The 19,093-nt window shown below is 38.9% G+C and overlaps 3 pseudogenes; all 3 read left to right on the top strand.

Annotated features, from left to right (window-relative positions):
• Window positions 1-491: 491 nt before the first annotated feature.
• Window positions 492-7,344, top strand: LOC118109606 (annotated as a pseudogene).
• Window positions 7,345-10,251: 2,907 nt separating this feature from the next.
• On the top strand, window positions 10,252-11,043 carry LOC118109613 (annotated as a pseudogene).
• Window positions 11,044-14,017: 2,974 nt separating this feature from the next.
• LOC118109563 lies at window positions 14,018-14,793 on the top strand (annotated as a pseudogene).
• The last annotated feature ends 4,300 nt before the right edge of the window (window positions 14,794-19,093 follow it).

The raw sequence follows: 19,093 nt of genomic DNA on the forward strand, positions 1-19,093 counted from the left end.
AACAGGCAGACAACCCAATATGTTCGTCAACAAGTCTCAAATGTCTTTAATAAAGGTAAAGCAACATGATTACTGTTTCTGTCATTATTTGTTTATTAATCGCTTTTTCTAATCGCAAACATCTTACACATCCAGGTATTAACACACACTTACAATCACTGAGCAATGTGATGGTTTGCTCAATAACTGTTGAATATCTGCAAAACTCTGAGTAGGTTTCTCTCACACACTTAATAAGTGCTCAGGATGACATAACAATAATACAACTAAAATATAAAAGCTAATATTGAAAATAAAACAAAATATGGACTAAATTCTAGTAAAAAGATTCACAAGATGTAAAAACAAGTTCCATCTGACATAAAGTTAAAATTTGGATTCAATAAATAATAATTCAATTTAAATCTCTTCTGTAATCAATTGTAGGACATGATAGATACTAAATGGCAAAATGATTGTGACTCCAGGTCACTGGGCTGTAATACAACTCCATGGAGATCTGTAGGTAAAGGTTTTGTTTTAACTTTACAAACACAAAATGAAAACAACACTGAGTCTTGATAATGTCATATGTCAGAGACTCGTTGCAGGACCTTTAGACTCTGCTGTCTGAACAAACATCTTTGTATTATATATACAATATAATTGTTTAATTTAATACTGGGTAGAATTGGTTAAACTGAACTGGTATGCAATGCAAAGCTACAGTCTATGTGTCTGTAACTCCAGTAAGAAATGAAAACATTTTGGAAACGTCTTCTTGACATTCTGCAGGCACTTTTGAGATGGTCCCTAACTTTTGGCTCATTTTCATATCTACTGTCCAGCCACACAGTGTGCAGGATCTAGTATTGCGATGAGGTTAAAAAAACATCAGTTAAAACTTTATCACTCTGCTTACTCCTGCAATAACTCTGATTGCACATCATATTTTATTTTTAGTATGTGTATTCCTACCTATCTCATTACATTGTCTTTAAATGCAAACAACTACTGCAGCTTTGCATACTGGTCTCTTTTTATAGTTTGTCATCTCTTGTTTTTAGTGTCTTATTTATAGGTTTATTTGTTGTTCTATTATATTTAGTACTTTACTGTGTATTCAGTACTTTGTGTGTATCATTTACTTGGGAGTATGCAGTTTAGTACATTGTATGTTTATTACATTCTATTTTGAGCTATTCTAATTCTTTGTATCTGTTTTATTGCCACTTCGCTCTATATGCAATGTCCTTGACATGCTGCTGTAACACAATAATTTCCCAATTTGGGATCAATAAAGTACATCTATCCATCTTTCTTAATCCTGCATTAAATAACAAGTCTGCTGAAAAGTGATAAAGATAGTGAGGATAAATCCCACTTACCGTTAGCACCAGTTTGTGTCTCTCATGTACAATCATCACATTTAAGTCACACAGCTGAGCATCTGATTTTGCAGCAAAAGTATAACAAAGAAACAATGATCTTTTTTCTTGTATTATACAGATATGTTTTTTTAAAGATCATTGGAACCCTATTTTATATTTGAAGAAATACAGTCAGAACAGCTGTGTTGGTAAATTACCTTATGAGTTCTGGCATGCAGAACAGCTCTAGGGCCAGTCTTTGTGGCTACTTTTGTTGGTCAGTCAATCCCCTACGTTTGTTGAGTTAAATATCTCATCAATAATCAGATTCATTGTCATAGAATTTTGTTGAGACATTTGTGGTCCCAAGAGTATGAATCCTCATACATTTAGTGATCCCCTGACATTTAGCACCAGTGAAAGCCTTCCATTATCTCGTGAAATATCCCAACATCTACTCATGGATTGGCTAAAACCTTTGTTCAAATACATTCATAGTTGTAGTATTGATTCTAATGATTTAACTATTCATCTAGCACCACAATCAGGTCAGAAATACAATTTGTCCGTTGGGTTTATGACCAGATATCTCAGAATATTTCCCTCAGCGTCAGCTATACTTTATGTTAGTTGTTGCTAATTAGCAATTGTTAGCTTGTTAACACCCAATAATAATAAAAATGATTAACTTGCTGTTATTAAAAGGTTGGCAATCTTACATTAGCATGCATTAACTGTGCGGCCTCTAGACTGTTATACTTGTTGATCACTTTTCTGAAACTCTGATCTTTAGCTTTGTGAATGTAATGATACGAAAATGATGCATAATCTAAGGCTACTACAGCTCTGTGTTGTAGCAAGTAGCCTGTTTCTTTAAGTTTTGGCAAGTTATCACTAAAAGTCACGCTGCTTTGAATCTTAGTGCTTCAATTTGCACAGTGATCACCTGGAATAATCAGACACCATTTTCTGCAATGATGAATGAACCTTTTTTTTCAACTAAACGTGACTCTTGTTAAGTTCACGTTTAGAGTTGTATTGCTGAAGTTTAGGATGTGGATGGTGTGTTTGTGTTTTCAATTTGACAGAATCAATACTCTGTGAAGTGTAAAAGAACAAAACAAATATCAAAAGTAAATGTATATATGTAAATGTGTGTTTCTTTGAAAATAATAAAGTTCTTATTAGTTTAAATACATTAACTATTTAGCTTTAAAATACAACCAACTAGACCTGTGTTGATCCACCTACTGACCAGAGATAACAAACCATGTTGAAACACTGGGTTTGTCAGTGGAATCCTCCCTTCAAAAGGTTTATTTGGAGGCCTAGCAGTGTGGACCCCAGCCCATAATAATCCTGCAGACACACCTGTAGAGGAGGAGTATAAAGAGCCTGGACAGCACTGAGTCAAACATAAAGCATCAGAGTCTCTCCTCTCCTGACTCCACAGCCTCCACCCACCCACCCTGAGATGACTCCCAGTGTCAGCCTGCTGCTGCTGCTCCTGCTCGGCCTCTCTCAGGCTCATCCTCTCAGGAGGTAGTTGAAGACATCCCAGAGGACACCATAGACATCACCACCAGGATTCTGACCTCAAACAACGCCACAAGATGAGATCCTGCTGGAAGGAGACCTGCTCGCTCCCAAACCAAAACGCTATGAAGTGCTGGTCCGACTGCCTGTGGAAGCCTCAACGGTCAGGTGGTGATCCCCTTCACCGTGAGCCGCGAGTTCACCAGCTATGAGAGGCAGAAGGTCGACCGTGCCATGAAAGCCTTCCACAGCAGTACCTGCATCCGCCCGTCCCCGTCCAGAGCGAGTCACGACTACATGGGCATCGAGAACAAAGGTGGATGTTTCTCCTCTCTGGGCAGAGTGGGAGGCAGACAGTGCTCTCTCTCAACAGAGCAGGGCTGCCTACACCACGGAATCATCCAGCACGAGATCAGCCACGCTCTGGGCTTCCAGCGAGCAGACCAGGAGCGACCGCGACAGCTACGTCAGGATCAACTGGGGAGAACATCAACCAGCGGATGGCCTACAACTTCCACAAGCAGGACACCAACAACACAGACACTCCTACGACTACTCCTCCATCATGCACTACGGAAAAACAGCCTTCTCCATTCATCCAGCAGGAGAGGGACAGCATACCCCCATCCCAGCTCAGCCCAGATCGGCCAGAGGCAGGGCATATCTACTGGGACGTCATGAGGATCAACAGGCTCTATGGCTGCTAACAACAATGCTGATGCAAAATACAGCAAATTCACATTTTCCTATTTGAGTTTTGGGGTTATTGATTAAAAGCTACTATTTATCAATATGGTACAAATGATGAAGATTACAATTCCTTTTACCACATTCCGTCAAACGGGCAGACAACCCAATATGTTACGTCAACAAGTCTCAAATGTCTTTAATAAAGGTAAAGCAACATGATTACTGTTTCTGTCATTATTTGTTTATTAATCGCTTTTTCTAATCGCAAACATCTTACACATCCAGGTATTAACACACACTTACAATCACTGAGCAATGTGATGGTTTGCTCAATAACTGTTGAATATCTGCAAAACTCTGAGTAGGTTTCTCTCACACACTTAATAAGTGCTCAGGATGACATAACAATAATACAACTAAAATATAAAAGCTAATATTGAAAATAAAACAAAATATGGACTAAATTCTAGTAAAAAGATTCACAAGATGTAAAAACAAGTTCCATCTGACATAAAAGTTAAAATTTGGATTCAATAAATAATAATTCAATTTAAATCTCTTCTGTAATCAATTGTAGGACATGATAGATACTAAATGGCAAAATGATTGTGACTCAGGTCACTGGGCTGTAATACAACTCCATAAGAATCTGTAGGTAAAAGGTTTGTTTAACTTTACAAACACAAAATGAAAACAACACACTGAGTCTTCGGTGTGTCATATGTAGGGCTCACGTTACCAGACCTTTAGACTCTACTGTGAACAAACATCTTTGTATTATATGTACAGTATAGTGTTCAATTGTACTGGGTAGGGTGGTTTTAAACTGAACTGGTATGCAATGCAAGCTACAGTCTATGTGTCTGTAACTCAATGAAAATGAAAACATTTTGAAACGTCTTGTGACATTCTGCAGGCACTTTTGAGATGGTCCCTAACTTTGGCTCATTTTCATATCTGTCCAGCCACACAGTGTGCAGGATCTAGTATTACACGATGAGGTTAAAAAAACATCAGTTAAAACTTTATATCTCCTGCTTACTCCTGCAATAACTCTGAATTTACATCATATTTTATTTTAGTATGTCATATTCCTACCTATCTCATTACATTGTCTTTAAATGCAAACAACTACTGCACGACTTTGCATACTGGTCTGTTGTTTATAGTTTGTCATCTCTTGTTTTAGTGTCTTATTTATAGGTTTATTTGTTGTTCTATTATATTTAGTACTTTACTGTGTATTCTAGTACTTTGTTGTGTATCATTTACTTAGGAGTATGTACAGTTTAGTACATTGTATGTTTATTACATTCTATTTTGAGCTATTCTAATTCTTTTGTATCTGTTTGCCCTTGTCTATATGCAATGTCCTTGACATGCTGCTGTAACACAATAATTTTTAATTTAGGATCAATAAATTACATCTATCCATCTTTCTTAATCCTGCATTAAATAGCAAGTCTGCTGAAAAGTGATAAAGATAGTGAGGATAGTCCCACTTGCAAGATCAGCACCAGTTTGTGTCTCTCATGCAATCATCACATTTAAGTCACACAGCTGAGCATCAAGTTTTGCAGCAAAAGTATAACAAAGAAACAATGATCTTTTTCTTGTATTATACAGATATGTTTTTAAAGATCATTGGAACCCTATTTTTATATTTGAAGAAATACAGTCAGGCATTCTGTTGGTAAGAATTACCTTATGAGTTCTGGCATGCAGAACAGCTCTAGGGCCAGTCTTTGTGGCTACTTTTGTTGGTCAAGTCAATCCCCTACGTTTGTTGAGTTGATATCATCAATAATCAGATTATTGTCTGCAGAGAATTTTGTTGAGACATTTGTGGTCCCAAGAGTATGAATCCTCATACATTTAGTGATCCCCTGACATTTAGCACCAGTGAAAGCCTTCCATTATCTCGTGAAATATCCCAACATCTACTCATGGATTGGCTAAAACCTTTGTTCAAATACATTCATGGTTAGCATAGTATTGATTCTAATGATTTAACTATTCATCTAGCACCACAATCAGGTCAGAAATACAATTTGTCCGTTGGGTTTATGACCAGATATCTCAGAATATTTCCCTCAGCGTCAGCAACACTTTATGTTAGTTGTTGCTAATTAGCAATTGTTAGCTTGTTAACACCCAATAATAATAAAAATGATTAACTTGCTGTTATTAAAAGGTTGGCAATCTTACATTAGCATGCATTAACTGTGCGGCCTCTAGACTGTTATACTTGTTGATCACTTTTCTGAAACTCTGATCTTTAGCTTTGTGAATGTAATGATACGAAAATGATGCATGTCTGAGAAGTACTACAGCTCTGTGTTATGGCAGTAGCCTGTTCTTTAAGTTTTGGCAAGTTATCGCTACTAAAAGTCACGCTGCTTTGAATCTTAGTGCTTCAATTTGCACAGTGATCACCTGGAATAATCAGACACCATTTTCTGCAATGATGAATGAACCTTTTTTCAACTAAACGTGACTCTTATTAAGTTCACGTTTTGAGGTTGTATTACAGGTTAAGTGTGGATGGTGTTTGTGTTTTCAATTTGACAGAATCAATACTCTGTGAAGTGTCAAAGACAAAACAAATATCAAAAAGTAAATGTATGTATGTAAATGTGTTTCTTTTAAAATAGCGAAGTTCTTATTGGTTGCAAAGCACATTAACTATTTAGCTTTAAAATACAACCAACTAGACCTGTGTTGATCCACCTACTGACCAGAGATAACAAACCATGTTGAAACACTGGGTTTGTCAGTGGAGTCCTCCCTTCAAAGGTTTATTTAGGCCTAGCAGTGTGGACCCCAGCCCTGTCAATCCTGCAGACACACCTGTAGAGAGAGTATAAGAGCCTGGACAGCACTGAGTCAAACATAAAGCATCAGGAGTCTCTCCTCTGCAAGCTCCACAGCCTCCACACCCCACCCTGAAGATGACTCCCAGTGTCAGCCTGCTGCTGCTGCTCCTGCTCAGCCTCTCTCAGGCTCATCCTCTCTCAGGAGGAGGTAGTTGAAAGACATCCCAGAGGGACACCATGGACATCACCACAGGATTCTGACCTCAAACAACGCCACAGATGAGATCCTGCTGGGAAGGAGACCTGCTCGCTCGAAACAGAAACGCCATGAAGTGCTGGTCCCAGAGCTTGCCTGTGGGAAGCCTCCAGCAGGTCAGGTGGTGATCCTTCACCGTGAGCAGCGAGTTTACCAGCTGAGAGGCAGAAGGTCGGCCGTGCCATGAAAGCCTTCACAGCAGTACCTGCATCGCTTCGTCCTGATCAGAGCAGAATAGACTACATGGGCCCTTCGAGGAACAAAGGTGGATGTTTTCTCCTCTCTGGGCAGAGTGGGAGGCAGACAGTGCTCTCTCAGCAGGCAGGGCTGCCTGCACCACGGAATCATCCAGCGAGATCAACCACGCTCTGGGCTTCCAGCACGAGCAGACCAGGAAGCGGCCGCGGCAGCTACGTCAGGATCAACTGGGAGAACATCAACCAGCGGATGGCTACAACTTCCCTGGCAGGACACCACCAACCTGAACCTCTACGACTACTCCTCCATCATGCACTACGGAAAAACAGCCTTCTCCATCCAGCAGGAGGGACATCACCCCCATCCCCAACTCCAACGCGTCCAGATCGGCCAGAGGCAGGGCATGTCCTACTGGGACGTCATGAGGATCAACAGGCTCTATGGCTGCTATAACAATGTGATGCAAAATACAGCAAATTCACATTTCCTATTTATTTGAGTTTTAGTTATTGATTAAAAAGCTACTATTTATCAATGAGTACAACACGTGTTAAGTGCAGTTCCTTTACCACATTCTGTCCAAACAGGCAGACAGCCCAATATGTTAAATCAACAAGTCTTTCAAATGTCTTTAATAAAGGTAAAGCAACATGATTACTGTTTCTGTCATTGTGTTTATTGATAAGCTTTTCTAATCGCAAACATCTTACACATCCAGGTATTAACACACACTTACAATCACTGAGCAAATGTGATGGTTTGCTCAATAACTGTTGAATATCTGCAAAACTCTGAGTAAGGTTTCTCTCACACACATAATAAGTGCTCAGGATGACATAACAATAATACAACTAAAATATAAAAAGCTAATATTGAAAATAAAACAAAATATGGACTAAATTCTAGTAAAAAGATTCACAAGATGTAAAGCAAGTTCCATCTGACATAAAGTTAAAATTTGGATTCAATAAATAATAATTCAATTTAAATCTCTTCTGTAATCAATTGTAGGACAACTTGATATTAGATACTAAATGGCAAAATGATTGTGACTCAGGTCACTGGGCTGTAATACAACTCCATGTGGAGATCTGTAGGTAAAGAAGGTTTGTTTAACTTTACAAAACACAAAATGAAAACAACACACTGAGTCTTCGATAATGTCATATGTGAGGGGCTACGTTGCCAGGACCTTTAGACTCTACTGTGAACAAACATCTTTGTATTATATGTACAGTATAATTGTTTAATTTAATACTGGGTAAATTAGTTAAACTGAACTGGTATGCAATGCAAAGCTACAGTCTATGTGTCTGTAACTCCAATGAAAATGAAAACATTTTGAAACGTCTTCTTGACATTCTGCAGGCACTTTTGAGATGGTCCCTAACTTTGGCTCATTTTCATATCTACTGTCCAGCCACACAGTGTGCAGGATCTAGTATTGCACGATGAGGTTAAAAAAACATCAGTTAAAACTTTATCTCTGCTTACTCCTGCAATAACTCTGAATTTGCACATCATATTTTATTTTAGTATGTCATTCCTACCTGTCTCATTACATTGTCTTTAAATGCAAACAACTACTGCAACTTTGCATACTGGTCTGTATTTTATAGTTTGTCATCTCTTGTTTTGAAGTGTCTTATTTATAGGTTTATTTGTTGTTCTATTATATTTATTTTTGCTGTGTATTCTAGTACTTTATTGTTATCATTTACTTAGGGAGTATGTACAGTTTAGTACATTGTATGTTTATTACATTCTATTTTTATTGTTCGTTCTTTGTATCTGTTTTATTGCCATGGCTCTATATGCAATGTCCTTGACATGCTGCTGTAACACAATAATTTCCCAATTTGGATCAATAAGTACATCTATCCATCTTTCTTAATCCTCATTAAATAACAAGTCTGCTGAAAAGTGATAAAGATAGTGAGGATAAATCCCACTTACCGTTAGCACCAGTTTGTGTCTCTCATGTGCAATGTCATTTGATGCACAGCTGAGCATCCTGATTTTGCAGCAAAAGTATAACAAAGCAATGATCTTTTTTCTTGTATTATACAGATATGTTTTTTAAAGATCATTGGAACCTATTTTATATTTGAAGAAATACAGTCAGACAACTGTGTTAGTAGAAGTGCCTTATGAGTTCTGGCATGCAGAACAGCTCTGAGGCCAGTCTTTGTGGCTACTTTTTGTTGGTCAGTCAATCTACGTTTGTTGAGTTAAATATCTCATCAATAATCTGAATTCATTGTCATAGAATTTTGTTGAGACATTTGTGGTCCCAAAATATGAATCCTAATACATTTAGTGATCCCCTGACATTTAGCACCAGTGAAAGCCTTCCATTATCTCGTGAAATATCCCAACATCTACTCATGGATTGGCTAAAACCTTTGTTCAAATACATTCATGGTTAGCATAGTATTGATTCATGATTTAACTATTCATCTGCTTTTACAATCAGGTGAAATACAATTTGTCCGTTGGGTTTATGACCAGATATCAGAATAATATTTCCTCAGCGTCCGCAACACTTTTATATTAAAAGTTGTTGCTAATTAGCAATTGTTAGCTTATTGTACCCAATAATAATAAAATGATTAACTTGCTGTTATTAAAGGTTGGCAATCTTACATTAGCATGCATTAACTGTGCGGCCTCTAGACTGTATACTTGTTGATCACTTTTCTGAAACGCTCTGATCTTGGCTTTGTGAATGTAATGATACGAAAATGATGCATAATCTAAGGCTACTGGCTCTGTGTTGTAGCAAGTAGCCTGTTTCTTTAAGTTTTGGCAAGTTATCACTAAAAGTCACGCTGCTTTGAATCTTAGTGCTTCAATTTGCACAGTGATCACCTGGAATAATCAGACACCATTTTCTGCAATGATGAATGAACCTTTTTTTTCAACTAAACGTGACTCTTGTTAAGTTCACGTTTAGAGTTGTATTGCCTGGGTTAGAGTGTGGATGGTGTGTTTGTGTTTTCAATTTGACAGAATCAATACTCACCTTGAAGTGTCAAAGAAACAAAACAAATATCAAAAAGTAAATGTAATATGTAAAGTATTATTGTTTCTTTTAAAATAATAGAAGTTCTTATTGGTTGCAAAGCACATTAACTATTTAGCTTTAAAAAATACAACCAACTAGACCTGTGTTGATCCACCTACTGACCAGAGATAACAAACCATGTTGAAACACTGGGTTTGTCAGTGGAGTCCTCCCTTCAAAGGTTTATTTAGGCCTAGCAGTGTGGACCCCAGCCCATAATAATCCTGCAGACACACCTGTAGAGGAGAGTATAAAGAGCCTGGACAGCACTGAGTCAAACATAAAGCATCAGGAGTCTCTCCTCTCACAGAGCTCCTGGCCTCCACACCCACCCTGAAGATGACTCCCAGTGTCAGCCTGCTGCTGCCTGCTCCTGCTCGGCCTCTCAGGCTCATCCTCTCCAGGAGGAGGTAGTTGAGAAGACATCCCAGAGGACACCTTGGACATCACCACCCAGGATTGACCTCAAGCAAGCTACAGATGAGATCCTGCTGGAAAGGAGACCTGCTCGCTCCCAAAACCAGAAACGCTATGAAGTGCTGGTCCCAGAGCCTTGCCTGTGGAAGAAAGCCTCCAACGGTCAGGTGGTGATCCCCTTCACCGTGAGCAGCGAGTTCACCAGCTATGAGAGCCCAGAGGTCGATCGTGCCCTGCATGAAAGCCCCTTCCACAGCAGTACCTGCATCCGCCCGTCCCCCGTGCGACGAGATGCGACTACATGGGCATCGAGAACAAAGGTGGATGTTTCTCCTCTCTGGGCAGAGTGGGAGGCAGACAGGTGCTCTCTCTCAACAGGCAGGGCTGCCTACACCACGGAATCATCCAGCACGAGATCAACCACGCTCTGGGCTTCCAGCACAGCAGACCGGAGCGACGCGACAGCTGCGTCAGGATCAACTGGGGGAGAACATCAACCAGCGGATGGCCTACAACTTCCACAAGCAGGACACCAACAACCTGAACACTCCCTACGACTACTCCTCCATCATGCACTACGGAAAAACAGCCTTCTCCATCCAGCAGGGGAGGGACAGCATCACCCCCATCCCCAACTCCAACGTCCAGATCGGCCAGAGGCAGGGCATGTCCTACTGGGACGTCATGAGGATCAACAGGCTCTATGGCTGCTAACAACAATGCTGATGCAAAATACAGCAAATTCACATTTTTCCTATTTGAGTTTTGGGGTTATTGATTAAAAAGCTACTATTTATCAATGGTACAAATGATGGTAGAGTTCCTTTTACCACATTCCGTCAAACAGGCAGACAACCCAATATGTTACGTCAACAAGTCTCAAATATGTCTTTAATAAAAGGTAAAGCAACATGATTACTGTTTCTGTCATTATTTGTTTATTAATCGCTTTTTCTAATCGCAAACATCACTTACACATCAGAGTATTAACACACACTTACAATCACTGAGCAATGTGATGGTTTTTGCTCAATAACTTTGTTGAATATCTGCAAAACTCTGAGTAGGGTTTCTCTCACACACTTAATAAGTGCTCAAGGATGACATAACAATAATACAACTAAAAAATATAAGCTAATATTGAAAAATAAAACAAAATATGGACTAAATTCTAGTAAAAAGATTCACAAGATGTAAAAACAAGTTCCATCTGACATAAAAGTTAAAATTTGGATTCAATAAATAATAATTCAATTTAAATCTCTTCTGTAATCAATTGTAGGACATGATAGATACTAAATGGCAAAATGATTGTGACTCAGGTCACTGGGCTGTAATACAACTCCATGGAGATCTGTAGGTAAAAGGTTTGTTTTAACTTTACAAAACACAAAATGAAAACAACACACTGAGTCTTCGATAATGTCATATGTCGAGGCTACGTTACCAGGACCTTTAGACTCTACTGTGAACAAACATCTTTGTATTATATGTACAGTATAATTGTTTAATTTAATACTGGGTAGAATTGGTTAAACTGAACTGGTATGCAATGCAAAGCTACAGTCTATGTGTCTGTAACTCCAATGAAAATGAAAACATTTTGAAACGTCTTCTTGACATTCTGCAGGCACTTTTGAGATGGTCCCTAACTTTGGCTCATTTTCATATCTACTGTCCAGCCACACAGTGTGCAGGATCTAGTATTGCACGATGAGGTTAAAAAAACATCAGTTAAAACTTTATCTCTGCTTACTCCTGCAATAACTCTGAATTTGCACATCATATTTTATTTTAGTATGTCATATTCCTACCTATCTCATTACATTGTCTTTAAATGCAAACAACTACTGCAACTTTGCATACTGGTCTCTTGTTTATAGTTTGTCATCTCTTGTTTTTAGTGTCTTATTTATAGGTTTATTTGTTGTTCTATTATATTTAGTACTTTACTGTGTATTCTAGTACTTTGTGTGTATCATTTACTTAGGGAGTATGTGCAGTTTAGTACATTGTATGTTTATTACATTCTATTTTTAAGACTATTCTAATTCTTGTATCTGTTTTATTGCCCACTTCGCTCTATATGCAATGCCCTTGACATGCTGCTGTAACACAATAATTTTAATTTGGGATCAATGAAGTACATCTATCCATCTTTCTTAATCCTGCATTAAATAACAAGTCTGCTGAAAAGTGATAAAGATAGTGAGGATAAATCCCTTACCGTTAGCACCAGTTTGTGTCTCTCATGTACAATCATCACATTTAAGTCACACAGCTGAGCATCTGATTTTGCAGCAAAAGTATAACAAAGAAACAATGATCTTTTTCTTGTATTATACGGATATGTTTTTTTAAAGATCATTGGAACCCTATTTTATATTTGAAGAAATACAGTCAGAACAGCTGTGTTGATAATTACTTTATGAGTTCTGGCATGCAGAACAGCTCTAGAACCAGTCTTTGTGGCTACTTTTGTTGGTCAGTCAATCCCTACGTTTGTTGAGTTAAATATCTCATCAATAATCAGATTCATTGTCATATAATTTTGTTGAGACATTTGTGGTTTAAAAGTATGAATCCTAATACATTTAGTGATCCCCTGACATTTAGCACCAGTGAAAGCCTTCCATTATCTCGTGAAATATCCCAACATCTACTCATGGATTGGCTAAAACCTTTGTTCAAATACATTCATGGTTAGCATAGTATTGATTCTAATGATTTAACTATTCATCTAGCACCACAATCAGGTCAGAAATACAATTTGTCCGTTGGGTTTATGACCAGATATCTCAGAATATTTCCCTCAGCGTCAGCAACACTTTATGTTAGTTGTTGCTAATTAGCAATTGTTAGCTTGTTAACACCCAATAATAATAAAAATGATTAACTTGCTGTTATTAAAAGGTTGGCAATCTTACATTAGCATGCATTAACTGTGCGGCCTCTAGACTGTTATACTTGTTGATCACTTTTCTGAAACTCTGATCTTTAGCTTTGTGAATGTAATGATACGAAAATGATGCATAATCTAAGGCTACTACAGCTCTGTGTTGTAGCAAGTAGCCTGTTTCTTTAAGTTTTGGCAAGTTATCACTAAAAGTCACGCTGCTTTGAATCTTAGTGCTTCAATTTGCACAGTGATCACCTGGAATAATCAGACACCATTTTCTGCAATGATGAATGAACCTTTTTTTTCAACTAAACGTGACTCTTGTTAAGTTCACGTTTAGAGTTGTATTGCCTGGGTTAGAGTGTGGATGGTGTGTTTGTGTTTTCAATTTGACAGAATCAATACTCTGTGAAGTGTCAAAGAACAAAACAAATATCAAAAAGTAAATGTATGTATGTAAATGTGTGTTTCTTTTAAAATAATAGAAGTTCTTATTGGTTGCAAAGCACATTAACTATTTAGCTTTAAAAAATACAACCAACTAGACCTGTGTTGATCCACCTACTGACCAGAGATAACAAACCATGTTGAAACACTGGGTTTGTCAGTGGAGTCCTCCCTTCAAAGGTTTATTTAGGCCTAGCAGTGTGGACCCCAGCCCATAATAATCCTGCAGACACACCTGTAGAGGAAGTATAAAAGAGCCTGGACAGCACTGAGTCAAACATAAAAAGCATCAGGAGTCTCTCCTCTCCTAGAAGCTCCACAGCCTCCACACCCACCCTGAAGATGACTCCCAGTGTCAGCCTGCTGCTGCTCCTGCTCGGCCTCTCTCAGGCTCATCCTCTCCAGGAGGTAGTTGAAGAAGACATCCCAGAGGACACCATGGACATCACCACCAGGATTCTGACCTCAAGCAACGCCACAGATGAGATCCTGCTGGAAGGAGACCTGCTCGCTCCAGCCAGAAACGCCATGAAGTGCTGGTCCCAGAGCTGCCTGTGGAAGAAAGCCTCCAGCGGTCAGGTGGTGATCCCTTCACCGTGAGCAGCGAGTTCACCGGCTATGAGAGGCAGAAGGTCGACCGTGCCATAAGCCTTCCACAGCAGTACCTGCATCCGCTTCGTCCCCCGTCAGAGCGAGTACGACTACATGGGCATCGAGAACAAAGGTGGATGTTTCTCCTCTCTGGGCAAGTGGGAGGCAGACAGGTGCTCTCTCTCAACAGGCAGGGCTGCCTACACCCGCGAATCATCCAGCACGAGATCAACCACGCTCTGGGCTTCCAGCACAGAGCAGACCAGGAAGCGACCGACAGCTAAATCCAGGATCAACTGGAGAACATCAACCAGCGGATGGCCTACAACTTCCACAAGCAGGACACCAACAACCTGAACCTCCTACGACTGCCACTCCATCATGCACTCACGGAAGAAACAGCCTTCTCCATCCAGCAGGGGAGGGACAGCATCACCCCCATCCCCAACTCCAACGTCCAGATCGGCCAGAGGCAGGGCATGTCCTACTGGGACGTCATGAGGATCAACAGGCTCTATGGCTGCTAACAACAATGCTGATGCAAAATACAGAAAATTCACCCTTTACTGTATGTGTTTTACTGTTATTAAATAAAAAACATTATAATCTTTGGTAGCAATGGTAAAGATCACATTTCTTTTCACTATGTTCTGTCAAACAGTCAGACAACAGCATATGTGCTGTTGTGCCCCTTATTTTTGTCAAATGATTGTCAAAATGGAGCGAATGCATTTTTTTTTTGCACAAACTTACAATCACTCAGCAATGTGATGGACTTCTGAACATTTTTTTGGAAAATCTTCAAAATACTGGGAAGAGGACTCTCTTCCATACTTCCTCTTACTCTATAAGTTTCCATTTTTCTACAGAGTATATGAAAATGCCCCGAACAAAAAGTACTCAGGGTAACATGACAACAATAAAACTAATCTTCAAAATATAACTAAATATATCATAAATTCAAGGGAAAGCAGTAATAGGACACAAGAACACATGTAACTGAAGAATTCTTTCATCACAAACAAAGGATCTGGAATTGAAATTTGTGCACCAGTGTGAATTTCCAGTATGTGATCATAGACTAAAGACACAGGATTCATCGCCACTTCCTTTCACTATCCAGAAATGAAACCAAAATATCCCTAATACAAACGCTGCTAGTTTGCGATGATGACATCATTTGGAACTACAGTCTATGCAGTAGCGCTTGAGAGATGGAACCGCAGTAGCGAGGTCCATCTTATACATTTCATCAACAAATCGTGAGTCAGTGTCAGCTGTCAAGTTTCCCATGTTTTCATAGCATCAAATAACTAATTAAAACCAAACTTACTGGGATGGAGCACTTGAACAGACATCATTGCCATTAGAAATATCTACATCAGAAACCCTCTTTGAGAAAATGTATTTGATGTGGACTTAGATTTTGAATTTAGTTCATGTCCCATCCACTGATATAGAGGAGGCAGGATTCATGACCTGTACTGCAGCCAGCCACAAGGGAGCAATCAACACCCTTTTCCTTCATATTTATGGATTTGTCATGTGGACCGTCTTTATGTACTGTCTGTGAATATGATGCATACTGTACCACTGAACTGAAATGTTAAATGACTACGACTAAGAGCACTTGGCTGTAATACAAGTACCTGAAGCAATCTTTAGGTAAAAGTTTTGTTTTAATGTTACAAAACAAAAAATTGAAATAACACATTTGCCAAGTTGTTTATCAAAAAGTCACATCAACGTGGGAACAAGACTCTTTGATAATGTCATATGTCTACGGTACATTACCAGGACCTTTAATAGACTTTACTATCAATTTAGATCTATATTAAATGTTTGATTGTGTAATTGGCTCATGATCAAATTTGCAATGCAAAGCTAAAGTCTCTATGTGTGTCTGTGAATCTAAAGAAAACAAAGACAATTCAAAAAACTGTTTTGGACATTTTGCATGGACTTTCAACACGGTCCCTAACATCAGCTCATCATTTTCCCATCTACTATCAAACCCCACAGTGTGCAGGCTTCAGCACTGCATGGTGATGCAAAAATAACACGTGTGTAACATCAGTTAAGTTCCCCTGATCTTTACTATAGCACCTTCAGATGGTCAAACACCCCCCTTATCCTTTGGAGCCCCTCAACATCTAGACAGTTGATTGACTACAACCTTTTTATTTAAATTAATAGTTCTCTTTATAAACCCTGTATAAAGATAAACCACTTGTCTCCTCTTCCCCCCCACTAACCAGAAATGAAGCCAAAATATCCCAGATATGAACACTGCAATCTTGCGTAGTTGGAGCCAGAGTCTGACAGTAGCGATTGGAGGATCAAGCCAAGGTAACGAGGTCCTGCAGACTCGCGCTCAACCAATTGTGTGTCAGTCTCAGCTCATGATCTCTGACCACATTTGCTATAGCATCATTAGTATTGTGTGATATAAAATACGCAAATGACAGAAAAAATCTTCGAGAAATATGTATTTGATTTGTACTTTGCCTTATTAGTTTGGTCCACGTTCCATCCACTAACATGGAAGAGGCAGGATTTATGACCTATGCTAAGGCCACTTTTTTGAAACGCGAATGTTTAGCTCTGTGACTCAAGTGTAATAAATGAGGCACAATCTGAGGCTACCTTACTTCTCCTCTGCGTTTTTAGCGTTTGTTTATATTTTGTCGTCATTATTAAAGGTCAAAGCTTCTTTGACTCCTATAGTGCTTTATTTCGGCATAGTTCGTTTTCTTCCTAAAAGGACAGTGATCACCTGACAATGCAACAATGATGGAGCCATTTTTCCATTATTCTACAGTGATTTATTTTTTTTAACTTAAAGGTCAATTAACATCAGGTAACCTGCCTCCTAAAAGTGATTTTATTTTGATTGCAACAGAATATGGATGGTGTCTGTGTGAGAAGAACGTAAGAGATTAAGTTTGTGCCAAAGGACGTTTCCATGAGAATAAACATATTTATCACTCAGTTCAAATTTGTCATGCTTCTTCTAAAATAATAGAAGATCCTATTGGTACAAGTTCATTCTTCAACAAGTGTTAAGCTTTAAAAAGTTTAACCTGTGTTGATCCACCTACTGACCAGAGATAACAAACCATGTTGAAACACTGGGTTTGTCAGTGGAGTCCTCCCTTCAAAGGTTTATTTAGGCCTAGCAGTGTGGACCCCAGCCCATAATAATCCTGCAGACACACCTGTAGAGGAGAGTATAAAGAGCCTGGACAGCACTGAGTCAAACATAAAGCATCAGGAGTCTCTCCTCTCCACAGAAGCTCCACAGCCTCCACACCCACCCTGAAGATGACTCCCAGTGTCAGCCTGCTGCTCCTGCTCGAGACATTTACAGCTTCCCAGAGTCACAAATATCAAGAGCCGGTCAGTTTATCTTAGCTCCACAATGAAGCAGGTGCTCAGTGCTTATAGCCCAGCAGGGGTGAGATCATCTGCTGTTTTAATACAAGTGACAATAGATATCAGATCTAAAGATAATCTGAATCTGAATGTCATATATCTTACTTATTGGATGAATGAGTTGGTGAATTATCACTCACTTTATTTAATTGAATTTTTTGAATTATACCACTTGGATGAACTGTGGGGTTGAAACAGTATTTTTCTTTTACACCTCAGCCTTTCCATGTCCATCCCATCTGTTTTCACCTTCCTGTGGTATCTCTCACCACGGCTGTGTGCCTGCCAATTATCTCTGAGATGGGAGAACATTTCCTACAGGCTCTGCATGTATATGGACAATCCTCGTCCAATACACAGCAGACAGAAGGCAGCCTGTAACACTGTACAACAAACGACCCCCCTCACACTGGAACGCTTTGTAAACCAGCAGTGTTTTGTGGCAATGTAATACAATTAATATCGATATATAATTTACCGAAGCAAAATTCACACTATGAAAAGGACTTTTTTTCTGAACTAATACACTACAGCCTGCACTGCACATCCACATTATCCATCAAGGAATTATTTTCTGTGAATGTCTGCTTTGCAGGATAACATGGAGGTTCATCATCATGTGCTCTGTGAATATGAATAGATATCTGACTCACTGAAGGACAAAAGGGTTCTTTTCAGAATATGTTTTCTCTCTGATCCACTAAAGCATGTGGCCATCGTAACACCTTAGAAATGATAATTCTGTCGGAGTAAGATCTAGTTTACGTGTTGCAGCATGCACTGGTGTAACATGCAGATACAGCATTCATGTAGCGCCCTCTGGAGGTTACTGAATTTAATGGCAACCAAAATTCAATCCAATCCAATTGGTGTTGGACGAAGTAATCAGATACTTTACTGAAGTAAAAGTATTCAACATCGCATTGTAAAAACTCTCCATTACAACAACAACCCTGACAACAACAGTCAATGATGGGTCGAAGTACTTATTGACCAAGTGCCCTTGTGAGTTTAATGCCAAATCCCCAATACTAAGTAGAATTTAAATATTGTTTTTTAATGTGAAGCCAATTTAAACTTTTAAACTTAAATAATTAATCATGTCATCTATAACAGTGACAGCGTTGCGGCGTTGCCAAACATCATGAGTTTAAATGATCTAACAGGTAGCAAATTATTAAAACATTTTAATATTTCTCAAATCTCTGAACTGAGTTGGACTTCTCAGTCAGTCGTCTGCCGTCTCAAAAGAATAGACAACTATTATATTTACTACTACTGCCGCAAACTACCACATTAAGACTATTTCATTCTTGTGCTGCATGTGGACTTTGTGGCACTAGATGGAAGCAAAGTCGCTGATACTTATAGGAGTACTGTATGTTGCTCCTA

The sequence above is a fragment of the Hippoglossus stenolepis genome, chromosome 1, assembly GCF_022539355.2.
Source record: "Hippoglossus stenolepis isolate QCI-W04-F060 chromosome 1, HSTE1.2, whole genome shotgun sequence".
Taxonomy (NCBI): Eukaryota; Metazoa; Chordata; class Actinopteri; order Pleuronectiformes; family Pleuronectidae; genus Hippoglossus; species Hippoglossus stenolepis.